Raw genomic sequence first — 24,451 nt, forward strand, 5'->3', positions numbered from 1 at the left:
TTTATCAGGATTCTTTATATAAAAAAAAAAGTTGAAAAAAACAAACAAAAAACAAAACAAACAGCATTTATTTGAAATGCAAATATTTAGCAAAACCCATTATTGACACTTTTGATCAATTTATCTTTTGTCAATTTTAGCTTTTCTTCCTCAAGTACTAATATTTCTTTCTCTCTGATATTGCCAAAGCTCAACTTTTATGTACTTTCTCTGAAACTGTATGTTTATACATCAGAATAAACCATAATATTGAATAAAACACTGCATGTTTTTCCATTCTTTTTCACAAAACTAAAAACAACAACACAAAGAAAAATTAGGGATGCACCAATATTCAAATTAATTCATTTTCATGCTAAATTAATTTAGCTCATAACCTCTATGGTCCATAAAGTTTTCTTTTGGTTATGTACATGCACAATTATTAAATCAACCATGCTGCAGTTATAAAGTTAATATTTAAAGAAAGTTATCAGAGCTCACTGAGGCTCAATTCTGGATGCTGGCATGTCTCTTATGAAACGTGACAGTCAGCTGAAGCTTACAGAATTTGAATCTGTACATTAAGCAGGCAGGAATGCAGTAAACACGGGGCTGGCAGTGCTAGACATAAGCAGCCTATTTCAGCTATGATCATTATCCCCAGCAGCCTCACATTTTTGAGGTTTCAGTTTCCAAAATAATCCTAAAACTGTGGTCATCTGTTTTTGCCTCTTCCTCAAGAACTATGATCAAACCTAGAGCACATGCAAAAGAGACGTTTTTCTTCTGGTAATTTAGGCTTCATAAAAAAAAAGGGGAAGTTTTACATGTACAATTGTGGTTAGATTTAAGCGGCAAAACAAGCTCTTACATCACAACCCTCCTGGTAGTTGGATCATAAAGCTAGCCTTCTCTTATCAGACAGTCCTTTTATGATGGATTTTTTTTTTTTTTTTTGCAAAATATAGACTTTTCAAGAAAAAGGTGTATTGCTCTTATTGTTGCAGACGTGGACACACTATAAAAAACTCGTCTGCAGGAAGCCCACACTGGCCCTTATGCAAATCTCATTGTGAACAACATGGTATACCGCTGCGACAATGCAGTGACCAGGCAGCTGGAATACTAATACTGTGCAACATGCTCTCCAATTCATTCATGTGTGAAAATCAAGCTGCATTTTCACAATGTTGAAATTGATCTTTGTAAACCTAGTAGTTTCATAACTGTTGTTTTCATTTGTGCTTTTTTTTTAAGCAGATTTATTTTGGCTTGTACAGGAATTCTTGGTAGGTTTATTGTTGGTTGGTCTCGGAAGCCTTGCATTCCTGTTTTGGACCAAGTGGTTAGCATATTGTGACTGTGGTATCAGAACCACAGAGTAATACTGACCAAAGCTATGCATAAATCAAACAATCAACCCTTCCATGTGATTGTATCTGGCCAGCCACTGCAACAAACTAGTAACAGTGTTTTAGGTCTCCAAGCCTAGGTATATCTACATCTAATCCACAAGAATCCAGAAAAACCTGTGGTCTACTTTGAAACAGTATACTCCCATTCTATATTTTTTGCAGTGTATATACTGTGCACTGTATGCTCATTTTCTCTACACGAGGATCATCTACTTTACCTAATCTACTATATTTGCCTAGACTATATGTACAGATCACATTACTTCAGACACTGTATTCCATAATGCAAAGCACTCTCTTCATTGCAGTGTAAAGAAAGACCAGAATATAATCAACAGCAACTTTGGATATTATGAGCCATTATTTGATCGAACTGCTAGAACTGAAAACATTTTTACAAAAGATTGGATTACATACAGCGATTGACTAATAAAGCGTTTTTTTTATATATATATAATGTAAATTTATAGCTGATAGAGGCCGATTAAGTTATGGCAGACAACATTGCAGGAACCACTTTATGGCTTCTGTCACTTTCTGGCAAAAACAATAAATTGTCCATAAGTTTCTATACAATGTTCTCTATAATTAATAATAAAACACACACACACACACACACACACACAAAATACCTTTTAAATGTCACAAGTACACATCAAAGGATATTTGGTTATTTTAGACAGCAGTGTTATTAAATTCTATTTTATAGATTAAATTAGTTTTTACATTCTTTTTCTTATCATTATTTGATCAAACTGCCAGAACTGTAAACATTTCTACACAAAATTGAATAAAAAAATTAATAATTTGTAATAGTGGCAGATACACCGATGATTGTTTTCATGTTATGGTTGATAAGTGACAAAAAGACAAATAAATTAACAATTTAACACTTACAATGACACACACTTCCGTGTAAATCATTAAAAATTAAAGATGTTTTATAAAAGAATATATACTTTAAATACCTTAAGTACATTTAGCCATCACACAGCATATTATGTTATGGATTTGAGAATGTTATTAAATCAGTTTTAAAGATTAATGTTAAGTGATTGTTAGAGAATGGAAAAACATTTATCCCAAAATGGAAAAATTAGCATGCACAATTGACATACGTCCAATAATCAACCAATAAAAATACAAGTAAAAATGAATACATTACTTTCTGAAACAACTCATAAATGTAAGCCATTCACTGATTTGGACATTCATTTTAATGAGGTATGTAGCATAATACTGTTTGGAAACATTTCTCATTGCATATTGCATATCTCACATTTGATTAGAAGAAATGCTGCTGCTGTGGCTTCATGCTGATGGGAATATGTGCTAGATGGGCGAAAGAACCGAGAGGATGAATTGGAGACACTTCAGTTCCAAAGGGGAGCAGATGTGTGTTTCTCAGATAAATCCGTTCTCACACCCCTGAACCAGAAGCATAAACGGCACTGAGTCACACTGTAAACTGGAACAATGTGCAGGGTACTTCCATAAAAGGGGAGAAATGCATGTATGCATGCAGCACTCATGTGTGTAGTGTTTATCAGATGAATGTGTGTATCAAAGCCAATATAATAACACCGGAATAGAAAGTGAGCATGTTGTCATATTTGAAAATGCAAAGAGAGTGTCACCTCAAGAACCTGACACTTGGCGATACCTAACACATGCTAATCCCTAACACACACCTATCATCGCAGCCTCCCTCAGGACATGAAGTGTGAAAAAAGGATGTAACTGGCCTATTTCTTCTTTGGGTGCTTAACTCCTCAGCCTCCGTTGTGCACTATTTAGGAAGTGCACTCACAGAACTAAAATCCTTCATACTGTAAATTACACATGGCAAAATTAGTGTGCTACCAAACGGTTCAGGTGCTGACCCATAAAAGCAAGATAAAATAATAAAAACCAGATATAAACATAGTTTTGTTATAATCTGTTATAAACCAGATGGAAACATTGTTTTAATAATCTCTTCAGAAAAATGTCATATGACCTTGCAAAGTACTTAATTTCACACAACACTAACTGTAAAAAGTTCTTACCGTCAAATTCAATCACCAAGAAAAAAAATCTCAAAGAAGGAGAAATAGAACAGATGTGCACTATTTTATTGCATCTTCTGCATGTCTCTGATGTCTCGCTCTCCTTTTGAGCCCCTATATGTGAACGCCAAGGCCAGTCCACACTCTGAACAAAAAATAATATATATATATATATATATATATATATATATATATATATATTTTTTTTTTTTTTTTTTTTTTATAGATCGGATGCCGTCGGTTAAAATTCGTGGAATACAGTATGTGTGGTTGAATGAGACAATTTGGCGATCCATCTCAAGTTGACCAATCAGATGACAAAATCCACATACCATGTATATAAATAATCTATATCGTAATTTTACAGATCATTCAGCTTTATGAATGAATATACCTGTTGTATTTCAGACATAGCCTTCTCACCTCGAGTCGTTTATAAAAAACAGAAAGTCCGTGCTTTTCGGACATTTTTTTTTTGCCATGTCTTCCATTCTGTTTTTGGACATCAAAAGCCATAGCTGCCACAAAGAAAACTATTTCATCCTCAGAATCCATATTATTATGAACAGCGCGAAATGTAATGCTTACGTCAAAGTTTGTAAAGTCTTAGTAAATTGTGTCATGTGTGAATGCCTCCATATGATTTTCGGATAAACTCAACCGTTGCATGTGTGTGGGCTCACAATGTTCTGACCTTCAGAATCGCACCGTGTACACCCGCCTTTAGTAGACTGGAGCGTTCAAACTTAGGTCAGGCCACAAGACAAGGAAAGTAAAATAAAATTTCATGAATCATTGAGATTAATCACAAATTATAACAATCTGTTGACATATGAGATGCAAGAAAGTGTGAATGTGAAAAAGTTAGTATATTCTAAATATTTTACATATATTTAGAATGACTACAGTAAAAAGGAGTTCATATCTTGAATATATAGAGCTACCTTTACATTTTAAAAAGGGTGTTCCCTTGCTAAAGGACCATCAATAAGGGATATCAATAAGTCATCCATTATAAATAAGACAATACATAAGAAACAGCAAAAAGGAGGGCAATAGATTTAACAGTGCATTTTTTTTTTTTTACTTAAAATGGTGAAATGCTCCTAAAATAGATGTGAGAGAGATGCGATGCAAAATGCACCGATCCGAGACTTAGGTCAGAACGTGGATGGCAGCAGTAGAGGTGCTTTCAAGTTGGCTTTTATGTAGAATTTTGTCAAAAACATCCAAAAATACACCATACCCAAATCAAAAATTGAGATAAATTAAACTTCACAGGTCAAATATTGAGTTGTTGGACCCAATCTAAAATCTCTGATGTCCCTTAATGACTGAAATAATGAAACCATAATAGAAATTGTATCAGAGCAGATGGCACGCTCAAACACATCCCAGAAGCTCGCTGTTAAAAGAGTGACACTACGGCACCACCCTCGCATGTACAAAACTAGGCCTACAACTTGACTGCCTAAGAATAGCTTAGCACACATAAAAGTGGGTTTAGTGTCCTACATCAAGCTGCCTGAAGTACCACACGATTGATTCTCCAAACACAAGTGACAGAAAAGAAGAAAGGATGACAGAAAGTAGAGTCCTCTTCTATAAACAGAACTTTCAAATTGAAGGACGAGTTCTTCAACTGGATGTGCTGATTCAATTACGTAGCACGGAAATGGGAGCAGCTGGTACGCTTGTGTGATCTTTAAATAGCATCCCACCTCTGCGCGTTCAGGCTTGCTTGTGTGTTTAGGTTTGGGCAGAGACAGCCAGAAAAATCGTTACATGCACTGGAGGTCAACAGAGAGGTTCGATTTCACAAACTTTTGCCAATTGCGGGGGAAGACAGTATCTACGGTGAACTTCCAATCTACCAATGTAACTCAAATGCAATCTTACTGTAATTTAAAAAAAATATTGCTCTAGAAGTTAGCCTACCTCTCTAGCAGAGACCTCAACCAGAATGTAAGAACTCCATTTAGGGAACTATGAAGCGAGACCTGTAGTTCCTACCTCCAGACAGCATATCACATCCCCGGCTCCCTTCAGAATGGCTTGACGGTGCTGTACATTGCCATTCCGAACCGCCTGTACGTCATTGCCACACCTGCCCCAGAAAAGCTTTGCTCACCCCAGGGACCTGTGGCCCATTTTCCAAGCAGCCCAAAACGCTGGTCCGAACCAAACAATTTCTCACATTGAATATTGTAGATTGCCTGATAAACTAACGGCACATGCAAACTTTGACCGAGTCATGCTTCATGGAAGGGATGCCAATCCTCGTTTCCTAATAAAATTCTGTTTTATAGAGTCGTGTGAAAAGCACTCTCCATTTCCCGCCACTGAAGTAAGCGGGTGTCTGAAATTGGATTTAGTGGGATGAGATCTCCTGGACACAAACTAACTCAATCAATACTGGATGATGTTTAGGTGGTAGAAAAGCTCAAAGTGCCACACACTCCCATGGTAATTTGTAACTAATTTTAAATTTTTGTGGCTAATTCGTATGATCTCATCTGTGCGTTTTCATACGATCTTCTTATGGCACACTGACGGTTAGGTTTAGAGGGGGACTTTCATGCTTCCATTTTTTCCTTAAAAATTGTTCATTTCTGAATGAATCACTTATATATTCAAACAAAATCACCACATCACACAAAAAAAAAAAAAAAAAAAAAAAAAGTTACCTTTCTCATATGATGGGGTTGGAACCACAATTAGGCCTGCTTCACTCCAAAAACGGGACATATTTCAACACCCATATTAACCAAAATTTGGCTGGTTAGTTCTTGCTGGAAAATGTCATAACACCTTGCTGAAGAGAAATTTTTGAAAGGGATAGCATGCTTAAACCATCACACGTATGAGGTATTTGCCCAACCACAAAGCACTGGATAGCTGGCCAATCAGAGCACACCTCACTTTTCAGACCGATGAGCTTTGTAAAAAATGACGCATTTCAGAAAGATGGGGCATAAAGGATAAACAATCATTTACAGTATGTGGAAAATAAAGTGTTTTTAACCTTAAACCACAAACATTTCATTACACCAAATACACTTCATTACACTAAATGTTCTTTTAAGCAACATCAAATGACACCTTTAAATAAGCAGAACATACAGTAAAATGCACTATAAAACTATTTATAGACAATCTATTATAAAATACTTTATTATAAAGCGACATAAACCACTGAAGTAAACTAAAATTAATTTAAAAAATATATATTTTTAAATCAAAATTATTGTAAAAAAAAAAAACACAAAATTTCATACTGAAGGTTCTTGCTTTGCTTAGTGTCTCTGCATCAATAAAAATCTAAAACCCTGATATGTTCACTAAAGCACTTGTCAGCGTTTGTGTCGCGTTCTGAGTAAAATAACACAATCTGCAATCATACAGACCAACGAAGATATTTCTCAAAATTAAACAGCTAAACAAGTGTCCTTCATCCTACCTTGCGACTGCCAATCCATCTCAATTTTTCACTAGGGCACAAGAGAAATTAGAGCTTCACTGAAGCAATGACTGAGTGATGAATGATGGAGCTCCGAGCTGATCAATTCCTCAAAACGACTCCTACACCAACAAATGAGATGCTCTCGGGATGAAATCTGCTTCTATGTTACACAAGCTTACGAGATCAGTCTTTGCATGTGATAAGATCAGACACCGGCTCAGGTAAACGGTTGCGATAGATTTTGAGTAACAAAAGAGAAAAAAAAAAAACAGGCGGTAGATGCGAAATGCTCACTGCCAGTGGAGTGGAGGCGCGTGCTCCTGATCGCTCGGATTTCAAATGGACCTGAAAATGAGCGGTGATACATTCTGAAACCACGGAGTATTGTCTATCAAATTAAAACGAGGGGCTTCGGTCTCCATATATTTTCCGTTGGGAAAAAACCCGTAAACAAATACAGATTCGTAGAAGCACAGCTCTCTTGCGATGCTGAAAAGTCAACGGATCATCCTAACTGCAAATATTTTCACGTGTTCTAGGTTCACCGATCTTATCAGTACTTAATGCCAGATTAAAGGGGAAATGCGGTTCGTAGTGGTTATTACAAACACTGAACGCATGCAATTGGGAAAAACGGAGCGCAAGCATGCAGAGATTCTGCGGAGCATCAAGATGAGCGCAGCGCCACTAGCTACAACTTTGAGCACAATGAATGATGCAGTGTTTTTTTTCACATATTACTAAAACATAACACACGTTTTACTGTGCGTATGAGGGAAATGCATATGACGAAAATACATTTTTATGTGCATAACAATTACAAAAGCTGAGGTTTGCACTGCAGCAACTTTATTTCCAATGCGATTCACCTGCGCATACATCATCTGGTTAATAGGTAACATCGCTTACCTTCCCCTTTTACGTCTGTTGTACTGGCCCTCCTCTTCCCCCGTCTAGTTTCACTTCATGTATACGACAACACGGATACTTTTTCATTACTCTCTTTTTCCAACCCCCATTGAAACTTTTCCCAAAGATTCCGGAAATCACAGGACAGGAAGTATGGTAATTGTAGTTTTCAGTTTAAAAAAACTCGAATCGTTTCCATTGTTTACATCATCGTAATTGACTTCATTACCCATGAGGCGCTGCAGGGGAAACGAAACACTGCAACTCACGCTCTCTTTATGGCTTTGTATGCATGCATGTGGATTTGTTAAGAATTGTTCTAAATTATGTTTCGGTATGCAATAACTAATCGCTCAATTTATGAATAAATCGGAATTGAAACCGATGGGAAATATTTAAAAATTAAAGTTTAGCAACATCAAGAAATTTAAATGGGATTTTTTTCCTTTATACTTCATCTTAAGTTTTTTATCTGTATGTACTACTTATTAGGCTATGACTTTGCTTACAAGGAGGTAGAAATTAGCCATTACTGAATGGTGCAACCATTTTAATGGTCAAAAGAAAAGGCTAGATATAGATGTAAGGGACATTTATCTTGATGAATATCACTGTCTTAAATTTAAGATGGGTCAAGATATAATAAACAGAGTAAAATATAACAACAGTCTATGGCTGTAAAAAATATATATTAAAAAACTGATTCATGCATAGACAGACTTGATGTACATTGTATGTATCTCAAAACAAAACATCTACTGGTTATGTTACACATATTGCATACTCACAAAATGTCTCACATTTAGCAATACTCACAAAACTGTTTACAGATCTAAGTGAACGATCCATTTTGTCTATGGATGTAGCATCCTTTTGTCTTACAAATAACATGTAATAAACCATGAAGTAAATATATAAAACTAAGCCTTTTATAATATTCTAATAGTTTTGTGTAGTGTTTGGTGGATGTTTTTTTTTTCTATCCCAGTGGAAAAGCACTCCTTTGAGAAACAGTTATGTAAGATAAGTATATTGTAGTTTGCCTTAAAACTATATTAAAAATTCTACAAATCTGTACAAATAATATATATATTTTTTTACTTTAAAGAACATGTCATAGAAAAATAGCCAGAGGCCTGTTAAAAAAGAAAGGAAAATCATCATTTTCATCTGCATGTGACTAAAATAGGTCATACTCATGCAACGGGCTTAAATCTGCAATGTCACACCAGTGACAGGACTTGTGAACTTTCAACCTGTAATGTATAGGGTGGTGAGTCAGTGGAAATTGTATAGTGAGATAACCTTAATAGTTAAAGTGGTCAGATGGGTCAAAGAGAGGCTGAAACCACATGACTCCATAAGTGCTTCATGCAATGTCTTCATGTATTAACTAGAATTTATCTTACATGTAGACTCTACTGTATACCCAGAAATGCAATTTTTGGGAACTTGCGCTTACTTTTACAAATTGTTCTAAGTGTCATTGTAGTTGTAAAACAATAACAACAAATGTAGTTGAAAACCACTTTTAAAATGCAAAGGTTCAATACTGGTAGTAATGTCTGTGCTTTTCAGATTTTAAAAGTCACAACTAATTAGGATTGAATATCTGCTGACATCCAAAGGTTTTATTTAACACAGCATGGAACTAACATTTAACTACACCAAAATTAAAAAATCATAGGTTTGTCATGTAAGTGTTGTCATTTAAAAGTAATTCCTGTTGGGAATTGATAGTAACAGAATACTGTCACCCAGTGGAACTGTAGAGAAGTGCTAATGGAGTCTTTTTTTTTTTCTTTTGCATTTATTTTTTCTTCTCTGCTTTTGAACACCCGTCTTGTGCAAATGTAAATTAGAAAAGTAAAGTAAAAAGATGATGAGTTTATGACAGTCATACTATTTTTAGATAAAGTAGGCCTACGATAAAAGAACAATTGTGGAACGTTAGAATCGGTTGTAGCTAAATAGGGCTGGTAATTTAATGCTTTAATTAGATTAATTAATTATGGAAAAAAATAAAATTATTAACGCATTTAATACACTTGCCCCGCCCCACATATGTGTATCCTCTGCCATTTCATACAGTGATCGATGACTAATATGAAACAGAGCAACAATTTACTGCTTGATGGAGCCTAGAAAATATCCCTGAAATTCATGAAATGGAGCAAAATTGAAATTTTGTCTCATTTTTACATCACATAGTTAAGAAATATCACACTGTAGGCTGCAAATGTGATCCTCATCTTATACAACAGTTCATTAAGAACTTAATATTGTGTTATTTTAGACACAATGTTGTCTGTTTTGCTCAATTTTGCCAACCAACATATAAAGATAAATCAGAAGTGTTCATCGTCCAACCCACAGAGGCATTTCATTTCTTAATCCACGTTCTGAACGAATTTGGCGCTTTGAACCATTGGCTAATGCCATGGCTAATGCACTGTGTTTGAAGTGGCGCTGCACAGACGATCGTTCCATGATATCAAAGTACAATTCAAAAGCACAAGTATGCTATCAAAAGCTCGTGCGGTACTTTGATGTCACACACTGATCGGTGTGATGTTGATTACCCGCATCAAGTCGAACAAGCCTAATGATTCAATTAACCATTCATAAAGAACCATTTACTTCACTCCTAAATGAATCAGCCATTTGAACGAATGAATAAATAACTAGATGACTTAATCATTAAGACATTTACCACCACCTACTGGCAGTTTTAGTTTATTATTCAGAGTATCATTTCATTTAATAAATAATTTAATATTTTCATAGTAATAATCAAATTAAGAAAATAATCATTAAAGTTATAGTTCACCAAACCAAAAATGACAATTCTGTCAGCATTTACTACATGGTCCAAAAGAGTATATGTAATAAATTCTATCAAAACAAAATATTTCTTGCTGAACCTACTTTTTGTAATCTCTGTTTGATGCTTTGCATAACAATGACTTTAAATTATCTTTTCAGAGTAATTTCTCCACATTTGATGTGCGATTAATTAATAAATGAGGGGAAACCACTGTGCTATCGCTTATGTTGTAAGGGAGCTTTCCTGATAATTTTTTTTACAAGTAGGATATTTAATTTCCTGATGGAAAATTTAAAATAAATATTTTTTTGAAATAATTCTGGAAGACTGTTTTGATTTTTTCTTTAAATAAATCTATATTATAAGCATTTTTTATATAACACTCACAATTGCTTATCTAGAGCCACATCAGTAATAAGGTGAGGAATGTTTTACATAAAATGGACATATTTTGCATAACTTCATTTGGTAACCAAGACAAATGAAGGTTTAATCTTTTTTGTAAAGTCATGCATGATAATTTTATAATTTAGTTACTCAACATAACAAATCAAAGTTCATCCTCTAACAGCTGACAACGTCTTGTACGACTGAGGCAATAGCAATAGTTTTAAACGATAAGGAAAAACACAGTGTCATGCATATTGTTGAAAAAGTTTAAAAGTAAACCATGGCAGATATTCTGTTAATGTAGAAACTTTTTTAAAAGCACTACACATTGTGCACAAATATGCTGCTTCTGCTCCAGAGAAGGCTGAAGTTATATTTCAGAAAGTCAAAGACATCATACTGAAGAAATAGAATACAAACGTAACTATCCAAGAAGAAAATTCTAGGTGAGTACGACATCCATGAGTGAACCACCAACACAGGAAGGGTTCCATTCAGCTTCCGAAATGAAGATCAGAACAATGGGGTCAATGTTAACATGATTTTATCCAGTAATAATCAACCGTGGAAATGATCACATGTTTTCCATTAGCTAATGTCTTTTAGAAGCTGCATTTCTATTTGATAATCTCTTATATTGGTACTGTAAAGTCATCCAGGGTACTGGTACTGCTCTGATAAAAGTGTGTGCCCTTTGCTCGGATCTATGAAAACGGGCCGTGGAGACAAAAAGCTCTTTGATAATGTAGCATTTATTGTTAAACAAATGTTATCATGCTCCATGCACATGATCATTCCATTTTCTTGGCAGAACTGTTTTACCAAGAGGGCTGCACTTACTGTGTTGAGAATATTTTAACATAATAATGTAAATAATGTGCTGGAACCTGTGCTTAGTGGACATCTTTTGGAGGTCTATACCACACGGTTACTGTAGTGTAATAAGAAAGGCACCATAACATCACTGATGAAGGACGATTACTTGACATTATGAAGCCTACATGTCTAAAACCGATGCCTATGCTGGGTTAAATTAAACCCAGTGCTGGGGACAAACCCAGAGGCTATGGGTAATTTAACTTAACTCAACTGTAGTTTAAAGGGGTCATATGATGCTGAAAAAAAAAAAAAACATAATTTGGTGTAATTAAATTTTTATGATTTTACACAGCAGTTCGTTAAAGCTGTCACTGAAGTGGTACACCTTTTTACCAAAAGAGTATTTAAAGGCACATAGTAACTAAAATGTACATGCAACTTTTGAAAAGGGACCACCAAGGGACAGCTTTGTATGTTTTTTCCTAGAATGTAATGTGTTACATTTTAGACACAATACTGCCAATATTGCCTATTTTGCACAACAAAAATAGTTCCAAACAAAGCCACAGCAAGTACACAGCACACAAGTATTCCTCCCCACATACAGATGTCCAAGGTCTATGAATAATGTGTTCTCTAGGTCAATTTCAGGCTTAAAACATTATTTGACCCCAAAACTTACTATGAAATATCTCAAATCTATTCCAGATGCAGTATCCCTCTTGTACCTACTACTTCCCGTACTCCATACCCCTGGTACATGCTCTGAAGACCACAAAAACACCACACAGATGACATTTAAATACATGAGGAAATAAATTATTTAATTCTTACATTTTTTATTTAGAGATCTGCCACATCTTCCGTTCTTTGACGCTTCTGTCACTGGATACTGAATGACTGATTGAAATAAATGGTATTTAAATGATTTCTGCCAATAAGAGAAAATCTGATTTTAAACACAGGCCATGGAAGCGAAATAAATGGGTCTTGGGCACCCAAGCTATACATGAAGCATAATTATTGATATTACACGCTAGGGGGCGCTGGTTTATAATCTGAGTAATTTATTAAAGACATTACTGATCTGAACTGTCGGAGCTGTCTCATATATCACGGGAAACCTAAACCGTGTCTAATTTCCCTAGGGACCGATTCAGGTTGTCAAAAAAATTATAAAATAAATCTAAATTAGCACCGGTACAATTACCTATTGCTATTTCAAATGATTGCTTAGTTGATTGTGTGCTATAAAATTTACTGAACTAAGGTGGAACATTAAAAAGAAATACACATGAAGGCATTTTTATGTTGGACTATTTCATGCATCTTTAGTGATTTTTTTTTTGTTTGTTTGTTTTACTGGAGCACGAGCCTACAATAAAATGGGCTAGTCTATGGACTGGTCATATAGCGACATTTAAAGCTGTCTAGGAAATCCATTTTTAAATTGACAAATATTAGTTACAAATATTTAAAACATTAATACAAATGTTTTAGAAAACATCACAAAAAATAAATGTAAAGAAATGGCCTCTAAGCTACAACTGTATGGTAGAGGCCAGGGCAGCATGATCATAATTTAAATTATCTATTTTGGTTTCCACAGAAGAAAGTATGTTATAGGGTTTTGAAACAACATAAGGGTTAGTAAATGATGACAGAATCTGTATTTTATTCTTTCAAGACAGCTGCTCATAAATTGGCCTTCTTTGCTTAGTGCTGCAATAATGATTTATTGGTACTCAGTTAAATATTTCATTTACATAAAACCCTCAAGCACAGGGCTAATAAAAAAGACAGATATTTCATCAACCAGACAACACATATTAATGGAAAGGTACTTATCGGCAAGGGAACTGTGATTAGGAAGAACTGTTTGTTTGTTTGTTTGGGTCGTGAAGGAAACAGCTACTTCCTGTTGTAGACACAATTACAAGTGAGAGAGAAAAGTGAAAGGGGTTGACTAGGGCCAGTCCCACAGAATATTAAAACTGGAAAATGTCCCAAATGCTTTGGAAAGATAACTGCTTCCCAAGAGGGACTGTCAAACGAAGATCTGATTAAGTATATGTCTTAGACACAGCTCACGCAATGTGCCATAGGGACAAGACCGATGTAAAGTCTAAAATTAACCATTTTATCTGCCAAACTGACTGGCAAAATGAGAATTAACTAGCATGAAACTATATTTAGAATTACTCTAACATTCAGAATTCCAGTGATTAAATTATTTTGCATTACATTCTGATTGTTTTGCCCCAAAAGGTCAGTAGGCTACCTTTTTTTTTTAAGAAAAGCTTCCTAGCTAAACCTCTAGCTAGAATTATTAAACAGTCCAAGAGAAGTATTTAAACAATTAAAACTGTCCAACAGAAGAACAAAAATAAAGAATTCAATCACTTCAACAGAAGTACAAAATTAAAAACCTAATATTAACACATTTCTATATACTTATTATTTTTTTCTTCTTTCTTTCTGTCTTTATATTTATTATTAGGGCCCGAGCACCGAGGTGCGAGGACCCTCTTGTATCTGCTTTGTTTTTTATTAGGGCTCAAGCCTGGAGGGCGAGAGCCCTATTGTTTTCCTTAGGATTATTTTTTATTATTATTATTATTATTATTATTTTTTTCTAACGTTAAGGGGGCTTTTGGGGTCCTTAACATGCTCGAAAACTCTTGAAAATTGGCACACAGATTGGAACCTGCGGCCATTAGGGTCGGGCAGAGACTGATACACGGGCGTGGCACAGGGGCTCTACAGCGCCCCCTGGAATACTGAGGGCCATATATCATACATACTTGCACGTAGACACATGAAACTCGGTACACATGTAGATCTCATTAAACCAAACAACTTTCGTACTGCATGTCATAGGCTCCGCCCAACAGGAAGTTGGCTATTTAGGGTTTATTATTCATATTTTTGGTCAAAGTTGTGGGGGCTTTTGGGGTCCCTAACATACTCAAAAACTCTTGAAAATTTGCACACACTTTGGAATCTGTGCCCTTTAGGAGCCTGCAGAGGTTGGGACCCGGGCGTGGCACAGGGGCTCTACGGCGCCCCCTGGAACACAGTCATAAATGTTGATGTATAGCTCACACATACTTGCACATATTCATATGAAACTCAGTACACATATAGATCTCATCGTGCCGAACAACTTTCGTATTGCATGTCATTGGGCTCCGCCCAACAGGAAGTCAGCTATTTAGAGTTATGTAAAAAGCGCATGCTCTGGAATTTGATATACTTGTCATAGGTTTTTTACTCGTTTACCACCAAACTCGGTCAACATGATCTCAAGACATTGGGGATGAAAAATTGCCAGGGGATTTTTGATATCTCGAACGGTTTGCTCGTGGCGAGGCGTTGAAATTATGGCGAGAATTGAGAAACAGGAAGTGTCTAATACCATCCACATACATTTCCTGATTTCAATCAAACTTCATCAGATTATTCATTGTATGATGTCGATCGCATATATGTGATTATTAGGAGTCAAAGTTATAGCGCCACCAACTGGCAGCAGGAAGTGTGTCATTTTCAAAATGCTTTAAATTCAGCATCCTATTTTTATTCGATTTGCTTCAAACTTCATCAGAATAATGTTAAAACACAGCCGATATGAATCTGCTGGGGGAAATTGGATATCTAAAAATATTGTTGCCGTGGCAACATGTCAAACTGGAATACTTCTCAGGTGATTTTGAGGCAAATAACATGCTTAGAATTTCATCAAACTCAGAACACATATCAGTATTAGTGACAGCTAGACACTGGCAAAAGTTCATAAGAGGGCGTGGAAGAGGCACTCTATAGCGCCACCTTTTGTCAAAAGTGGGGGGGTTAGTTTTAGCTACAGACACCAAACTCAGTACAAAAATTGTTCTTATCAAGACGGACAACTTTCTAATTCACAGTCATCAGCTACGACCAACAGGAAGTCGGCTATTTTGATTTGAATGTGGATTGTTTTTTACATTTAGCTGTGAATTAATGCATACTGCTCAGAGGAGAGTAACACTATACACACCAAACTTTGTCTACATGTTGAAAAAACATTGAGGAACTTAAATTGTGAATGGGTTTTGGATAGCTTGGATGGTTTTGTCGTGGTGATTTTTTTAAATGACAGTAAAGATGGAATTATTAATTTTCCTGCATTTTTAAATTCCAAACACTTCAAAACCTTTTTTCATACAGAAAAAAAGTTATTCTGAGTGAATATGCATAGTTTCATGACTTTACAACACTGTATGGATAACAGAAAATTAAAAAACTGTCAGACATCTCCTCTCACTCTGTCCCTCTGTTTGAGTGTGTGTGCTTAGACTTCCATTGTCTGAGAGAAAATGCGCCCCTACAGGTGCAGTTACCGGAGTTAAAGAGGGAGGAGACTGTCTTTTGGTTTCACTTTTAAATCGGTTAAAATACAAATAAATACTTGTATTTAATTCACAGTGACAAGCTAAACCAACATATATGATTATTATCAGGTCAGGGCTCATTAATAATTGATGTGTGGTCAGTGATACGTGAGAAACACGAGAGATGAATCACCGCTCTGAGCAGGAGCGTGTGGAATGATGAGCTCAGAAAAAACGAGTTTATTCTTGTTTTATAGCTATTAAAAATAAAGTATTGCAGCGATATCACACAATTCACCAATTAGAACACACCAAGAGCTAAATTAAGATGTTTTTGAACTGTTTGTGTGAAAATGAAATATTTGAGGCTGCCTATATGAAATCACGCCTCCGATCAGCGCGTACAGTGTCGAGCTCAAAACAAACGAATTTATTCTTGTTTAAGAGCTTTTTTAAATAAAATATTACCACAAATGCACACAATAAACCCATTGTAACACTACAAGAGCTAAATGCAGGTGTTTGTGACCTGTTTAAGTGTGCAAGACTATTTGAAAGCGCGACTGGCAGAATAACATATCTCTCGAGCTGCAGGTTTCTGTCTTTCGTCGTACGAACGAACACATCACGGACAAGATTATTTCAAAATACATAATATCTTGGCGAATATAAACGAAAACAGCCACGTGAACATAAACTGGATCTACTGGATTTGAATATTAAAGTGACCACATTTACCACTTGCTTCTGTCTTCAATTTTAATCTATATAAAAAAGGAAACTCATTCGACTTGGCTGCTTTTTTAATGTGTGCGTATTTATTTATTTACCTTTTTATACATTTTGTATAATTTCATAGTTTGTGTATTACAATTATAAAAACAAAAATAAATTTAGCCACTCACATAGAAATAGCTTAGGCCTTAACCTTTTTCTGTCAGTTTTAGGGATTTTTAAAAATCCTAAAAAAAACTTATTTGTGCTGCAAATAATAATTTCAAACTCATTTGATACTGACCTATGACATCCTGTGACATTATATCTATTTGAATTTACATAATCTCATAGATGTAACAGTAAATCTGTTCAGCTCACAGATCAATACTAAGCTGTAATGCAAGCAGAACTTTCACAAATGCTTATGAGTCATTTAAGGATTTGATAACACTGTAAAATAATGTCTAATTTGTTAACATTAGCAAATTCATTGATAACACTTTATAATAACTGCACTCATTAGTAAATAGTCAGTTCATGCTTTATAAAGCCTTGTCCCAATATTAATAGTCAGTAGTAAGCAGTTTATAAATACAGCTATAAATAGCTTGTCCTTGGTTTATAAGCACATTTATTAAAAAGGAGAGTAAAGGGTCAGTTATCTTCCTATGAAAAATAAAAGATAAAAATAAACAAACAACAACACAGATTGATACAGAACTCAGAAATTTTATTGTGGATTTATGATAAAATCAGCCTGTAAATGAATTCATACTCCTCCTCATACTACTCCATACTCCTTTTTCAACATGATGCCAATATACTGAGATGTTAAATTGTGAATGGGTTTAGGATAGCTTAAATGGTGTTGCCATAGAGATTTATTAAAGTAAAATAAAAAATACTATAGTTATTTTACTATATCTTTAACATTTTTCATTCTAACTCTTCATAATTTTTTATATAAGTAGAAGTCCTCATTTGAAGGAAGCACAGTAAGTTTCATAGCTTTATCATTTTCAAGAGCCAGCATAAAATTAAAACTATCATAACTTATAAATCAAGCTTGCAATTCTTAGTACCTATAATGGCCACCAGAGGGAGCTATAGGATTACTTTTAAATAATTATTGGAGAAACGAGTATGATTTAAATAATTTATAGAAATCTTTCAAATAAAATAATATGTATTTTAGGAATTTTACTGATAAAATGACCCTCACTTAATTAGAATAACAAGCTGAAGTATTGTGAACTGTATATTAAGAATAATTCTTAATAGGCTTTATGGACAGATACGTTTTAAGTGACTCTTGAAGGTTCAGCACCACATCCTCTTTTACCACTGTTTAAAGAATTAATCTTACAGAACAGGTGTGAATGAATTTTGGATAGCTTGAATGGTTTTGTCGTGGTGATTTTTTGAAATAATAGTAAAAAAGGAACCAGTAAAAAAAAGTGCAGCTTCTAAACACTTCAAAAAAATGTACACATAGAAGACAAGTCATTCTGAGGAAATATGCATAGTTTCATGACTATACAACACTATATGGATGATAGAAAATTAAAAAACTATCATACATCTGATGTCACTCAGTCCCACTGTCACTGTGGGTAGTGTGTGTGTGTGTGTGTGTGTGTGTGTGTGTGTTAAGTGAATTAGGTGTGAAACTATCAGTGAGCATTTAGTCTCCAGCGCCAACATTTTACAGAACTGACACTTTCCTGGAGTCTCAGAATTACAATGTGTCTGAGAGATCTAAGATTCCAAAAAATTATTTAATTAGAATACCATGAAGTATTGTGAAATACTATATATTAAGACTTTATATATAGGCTTAATGAACAGATTAGAGTGACTCGTGAAGGACCAGCACCACCTTCTCTTGTCCGATGGTTTGAGGAATATATCTTCCAGAATCTGGGATTAAGATTTAGGAGCTCATTTTTATTCCACCTCCTTTCCTGAAAGTCTGTCTTGCAGAATTGACTAAAAATTAATATTCACATTAATTCCTAATTCTTTTGCAATTCTTTTGTCAGTTCTTCTTGACCTGTTTTTCTCTTCCAGCTTTCCTGGACTATTGTATAGCACTCATAAATGATTAAATAAAAAATAATGGTAGTTATTAAGATTGATATGGTTTGGAATTGGTAAAATGTGCTTGGAAAAAAATCACAATAAAACAATGTTTTAATGTTTAAGTTTGGAATATTAACTGACATGAATGAATGCTATATAAATATTGTTCATGTTAACATAATGTTTATAAATGAAATCTTATTGTAAAGTGTTACTAAAGTTATATATATATATATATATATTGTTCTGTGAATGTGATTTTAAAGTCTAGATGATTCGGATTAACCCTTTAACTGCCATATCAAGTTCAAGTTCTAGTTCAAGTTCAATTTATTTGTATAGCGCATTTACAACAGCCTCCTGGCTGACCAAAGTGCTTTAACATAAGAGCAAGAATATTACACATACATAAAAATAGACCAGACAAAAAATTTAAAACCACCCATTTCAAAATGTAGCATAACACAGTAGTCAGTACACTAAGGAAAATAAAAAAGTTTTTAGCAAAGATTTAAAAATAGACAAGGAAGGGGCCAGTCTGATCTCTAAAGGCAGGGTATTCCAGAGTCGTGGCCCAGCCACTGCAAATGCACGCTCCCCTCTACGCTCCCCTCTATCCTTTAAAACCTCACTGCCAGAGGGATATTGTGAATGCATGTGCCCGCTGGGCACAGTTTACCTGATGCCACCGGGGTGGTGATGGCATTGGTGGCTTGAGCCCGCCATCGCTGCTTGCAGCTATATTTATTATTATTCTTCTTCTTCTTCTTCTTCTTCTTCTCCCGAATGAATCGCATTTTTGAGGGCTTTAACATGCTCAAAAAGTCATGAAACTTTGCACACGCGTCAAACCTGGTGAAAATTTTCGTCTGATATAGGATTCAGAAGAGGGTGTGGCAAAATGGCTCGACAGCGCCACCTATACTAAGAAAATCAACAGCCTTCCAGCTATGTTTCACGTACATGCACGAAAATCGGCACACATATGTAACACACCAATACCTACAAAAAAGACTCTTGGAGCGAAATTCTAAACCCAGCAGGAAGTCGGTTATTTTTAATATTATGAGCATATTTTGTGTAATTTTGGTCATTTCCATGTGTTGTATTTTAACGAACTCCTCCTAGAGAGTTATTCAAATCAACACCAAATTTGGTATGCCTAATCTAAAGGCCTTTGCGATGTTAAATTGCGAAGATCTTGAGTTTTCGTTGAAGGGCGTGTCCGTGGCGGCCTGGCGAATTTCGATGATTCGCCATGAAAAATGAAGTTGCTATAACTCACACATACAATGTCCAATCTGCCCCAAACTTCACATGTTTGATGAGACTCCGAACTTGAACAGATTGACATGCCCATATTCAGTTATAGTCATAGCGCCACCTATTGGCAACAGGAAGTGACATATTTTACGCTGCGACGAACTACTCCTAGAAATTTTATGACATCAATGTCTTTTTGTGGTCAGTCTAATCTAAAGGCCTGTGCGATGTTCACTTGTGAAGATCTTGAGTTTTCGTTAAAAGGCTTGTTCATGGCGCCGCGACGAAGTTCGATGTCTCGCCATGGGAATAAAAGATGTTATAACTCAGGCATAAAATGTCCGATCTTCCCCAAACTTCACATGTTTGATAAGAGTCCTGACCTGAACAGATCTGCAGGCCAATATTCCACCGGGTGTGGCAGAATGGCTCTATAGCGCCACCTATACACTTTCAACGGAGTGCACCTCGAGCTATGTTTCACGTACATGTACAAAAATTGGTACACACATGTAACACTCCAATACCTACAAAAAAGTCTCTTGGTACGAAATCCGGATCCCAACAGGAAGTCGGTTATTTTGAATTTTCCCTTCAAAATTGGTGTTGTTTTTGCCATTTTCAGGGGTTGTACTTTAACGAACTCCTCCTAGAGATTTATTCAGATCAACACCAAACTTGGTCAGTGTAATCTAAAGCCCTTTGCGATAATAAATTGCGAAGGACTTGACGTTTCGTTAAAGGGCGGGTCCATGGCGGCCTGACAAATTTCGATGTTTCGCCATGAAAAAGGAAGTTGCTGTAACTCAAGACATACAATGTCCAATCTGCCCCAAACTTCACATGTTGGATAAGACTCTTGACCTGAACAGATCTACATGCCAATATTCAGTTATAGTCATAACGCCACCTATTGGCAACAGGAAGTTACATATTTTACACTGCAACAAACTACTCCTAGAAATTTTATGACATCAATGTATTTTTTGTGGTCAGTCTAATCTAAAGACCTGTGTGATGTTTAGTTGTGAAGATCTTGAGTTTTTGTTAAAAGGTGTGTCCAATAGCGCCGTGATGAAGTTCGATGTCTCACCATGGGAATAAAAGATGTTATAACTCAGGCATAAAATGTCTGATCTTGCCCAAACTTCACTTGTGTGATAAGGGTCCTGGCCTGAACAGATCTGAAGGCCAATATTCCATCGAGTGTGGCAAAATGGCTTGATAGCGCCACCTATACACTTTCAACGGAGTGTGTATACACTTTAAACGGAGTGCGCCTCGAGCTATGTTTCACGTACATGTACAAAAATCGGTACACACATGTAACACACCAATATCTACGAAAAAGTCTCTTGGTACGAAATCCAAATCCCAACAGGAAGTCAGTTATTTAGAATTTTCTGTGCAAAATTAGTGTTGTTTTGGCCATTTTCAGGGGTTGTACTTTGACGAACTCCTCCTAGATATTTATTCAGATCAACACCAAACTTGGTCAGAGTAATCTAAAGCCTTTTGCGATCTTAAATTGCGAAGATCTTGAGGTTTCGTTAAAGGGCGTGTCCATGGCGGCCTGACAAATTTTGTTGTTTTGCCATGAAATAGGATGTTGTTGTAACTCAGACATAAAATGTCCAATCCTCCCCAAACCTCACATGTTCGATAAAAGTCCTGCTCTGAACACATCTGAAGGGCAATATTCCATTATAATGATAGCGCCACCTGCTGGCAACAGGAAGATTGGCACATATATGGAATAAACATTGATATATTCTACTTATATTTATGAGTTTAAACGCATATTTCTCACCGTTCACCTATTAACTAAAGCCACTCGCTGCCGGTGAGCCCGGGTGCGAGGGCCCGTTCATCGCTGCTTGCAGCTTTAATTTATTTATTTATTTTTCATATACTTTCTCAGACCTTCCAGCATTTGAGTAGGTACCACGCCTATAAGATTAAAATTCTACACCATCCATTTAGGAGCAATATTAATATTTAATACAACAAATTGTTTGACAAACCCAACAATGCCAGGAATTAAGTGGAAAACTGAAACCAAAATAAAGAATATCATAAATGGACAGACTACACAAAGATAGCCTACTTCAGACAAAAGGTTGTGGGTTCAGATTTTCAGGATACACACATACTAGTAAATAAATTAAAATAATGTATAGCCTAAATGCATTGGAAGTTGCTTTGGATACAAGTGTCTATTAAATGCATTAATTTATTGGGCTAATGTTATTTTGCTCATGTAGTTCATTGAGTGCATTCCCGTTAATTGAACAGCTACATGCTGCTTATTCAACAATCTGGCACACGGACAACAGTCTGGGTATGTAACAGCCATTGATCCCTCTTAACAGTAATTATAATCACATATAGCCTATAAGCTATTGCTTATATCACTCATCTCCTGATTAGTTATCATTTGGTGTCAGTTATCTTTATCAGAGAGTTTTTGGATACAGAACACACTGGCATCTGAGGTTAACTCTAAGTTAACCAAGTCATGACCAGAAGCTTCTCTGAGATGCTAAGAGTTAATGGTCAACTAAGGGCGCAACAATTCTGTTTCCCCTACTGTTCGTGCCTACAACTGTGACCGAGGGGAGAAAACGTGCCACAGTTTTTTATGCTTTCCATTATCGACAGCCGTCTACTTCATATCGCTTCCTCTGATTTACCTCCGATGTGCCTTTCCTGACATTCTCCTCACTCAGAATGTGAAATGCAGTTGGGATGGAATGTGTAAAGGCATCCTGTTTTTCGAGCAGGACTAACAGACATTGAGCTCAAGGGAGAGATGGACGCTGCCATTGTTTCAAATATTAATATTGTTGGGGGCATTAACCTTGTGAACTTAAAGTAATTTAGTATTTGTGTTTTCAATAGGATTGCATCTCTGGTCAATTAAACTTGATCTTGAAGTAATACATACATACATATATATATATATATATATATATATATATATATATATATATATATAAAAGTAAATTCTGTAGGCCTAATCATTTACTCACCCAAGATGCAGTTAAGCATCATAAAAGTAGGCCTATCATAAAAGTGGCTCATATTTTGTGCTGCATGGGAAGATTTTTGACACCATTTGGTCGTAGCTCAAGAACTAAATCAGTCCAGTTCATGAATGAATCATTCAGACCGGTTTTGTGAAAAAATTCAACTGATTCATTGAAAAAATTTGAATCAAATGAATCGTTTGCGACTTGGAACAACTATGCAGCAAATAACCACTTCCAGTCTGTTTGTTACATAAACCTTGGCTTCTGAAAACTTGAAATACATAAAAGTGTACAAGTCATAAAATATATATTGTAATTTGGTGCTTGACTGTTCCAGTCAAGGTTATTTTGAAACAAGTAGCCAGGAGAAACATCAAAATGCTGTTGTAGAGATGTAAAATTATTTGTTGCAGAAAGTCCATCAAGTTATTTTACCTGTGTTGCTCAATATTTGATAATTATTGGAAAAAATCCACTCAAATGAATTGTTTGCAAGTTTTTTCCAGGATTTACATTGAATAACAACTTTGGAATATAGCGTACAAGTCACAGTAACTATTGTCATTTGGTCCTAGTCTTTATTATTTTGAAAAGAGTGGCCAGGAGAAACAACTATTAAATTATGAAATGTTCATTGCTTTCAAAAATCCCAGAAGTTTTTGTTGTTCAGTATTTCAAAATGAAAAGCAGTTTTATAAGGCTTCTCACACCAGTACAATGATGTAATGTAGACGTTACGTGTATGTTTTTCCCCGGTATTGTGTTCATTGAAATTGCAGTTCTCCCAGTCAATCACTGTGGTCCATTCATGTGGCTGCAGACATGACGAGAAACCACGAGGCAATAAAGGTTACGCATTTGCTTAAGGAATGTCTGGATTGGTATGATACGCATACAGTAGACATGCAATGTATTCAGTAACAGAATAATGAAGTAATGCACATTTTAGTCAATTTTAAATGTACAATACTCTTAGACTAAAAGGATGAATACAATTTGAGAATAAATTAATCAGGATAAGGAAAAGATTTTGGAAACTTTATGTGCACTGTTGGCCTATATAATCTATCATGACAGGAAGATGGAAACCATCAAGGCTGCTGTTGTTCTCACATTGCTATTGTCTACACG

General features: G+C 35.5%; 1 protein-coding gene across 2 annotated transcripts in view; it reads right to left on the reverse strand.

Moving 5' to 3' along the window:
• The window catches only part of LOC127974933 (phosphatase and actin regulator 4B), a 43,786-nt gene extending 35,819 nt beyond the window's left edge, over positions 1–7,967 (reverse strand). For both annotated transcript variants that reach the window (XM_052578530.1, XM_052578531.1), the window contains exon 1: positions 7,818–7,967. The gene's annotated coding sequence lies outside the window, so the exon portion shown is untranslated. The remainder of the gene's footprint in view (positions 1–7,817) is intronic.
• Between the last annotated feature and the right edge of the window lie 16,484 nt (positions 7,968–24,451).

Source organism: Carassius gibelio, chromosome B16, assembly GCF_023724105.1.
Source record: "Carassius gibelio isolate Cgi1373 ecotype wild population from Czech Republic chromosome B16, carGib1.2-hapl.c, whole genome shotgun sequence".
In the NCBI taxonomy this organism is placed as follows: domain Eukaryota; kingdom Metazoa; phylum Chordata; class Actinopteri; order Cypriniformes; family Cyprinidae; genus Carassius; species Carassius gibelio.